Source organism: Otolemur garnettii, unplaced genomic scaffold (assembly GCF_000181295.1).
Source record: "Otolemur garnettii isolate 467f Iridium unplaced genomic scaffold, OtoGar3 scaffold00009, whole genome shotgun sequence".
Taxonomy (NCBI): Eukaryota; Metazoa; Chordata; class Mammalia; order Primates; family Galagidae; genus Otolemur; species Otolemur garnettii.
The window spans coordinates 35,106,773-35,107,569 of NW_003852404.1; positions in this window are offsets into that span (position 1 = coordinate 35,106,773).

The following is a 797-nucleotide window of genomic DNA, read 5'->3' on the forward strand; positions in this document are numbered from 1 at the left end:
TAGCATTGTACCCTCAAATTAGCTCATATTATCAATGCTTACCTCTGTATAATTCGACAATATCTAGAATGATGGGCTTCTAAACCATTAGAAAGGTAGTCTCTAGATGCCTGAGAACATATATGTATCTTTCATGGGAAATTATATTCTCATATGCTTATGGAATTATATTTATTCATTTGCTTATGTTGATTAATACCAAGGTTAAGCTAAATATACTGTGTTTTTTTGAAAAACTCTGTATACATTTTTAAAATAAATCTAAACATTTATAAGAACATTAAATTAGGAAAATAACAAAAAAAACTCTAAAGGAACAATAACCACAAAATCTTTACTTTTTATATTGTGACGCATTGATCAGATATATGTAATATGTTCAAAGAGCCCCATGTATTTGACACAGATATGCTTTGTAAAATCTTGGCAAATTAAAACTAAGTTTGCATAACAAGTATGGTTGTATTATAGTTAAATAAAATCGATCTATCCAGTTTAGTAAGAATCATTGTATAAACTATATGTTTCCTTAAGAAATAGCCAACATTGTTTCTGCTATTATGAGGACATTTTCCCTCTCAAGTCATTTGGTCACTAAAAATTGAAGTTTTATATATATATATATATATATTACATATTTGTATTTGTATATATATATATATATATTGCATTTTTTATTTAAAGCAATGACTTTTATTTCCAAGAAAGTAATTGTGATGTTCAGTAAAACTCCAAAAATTTTGATCAATGTAACAGCTTTACTCACCAGGTATGGTACAGTGTGAATCTTTCTGTCC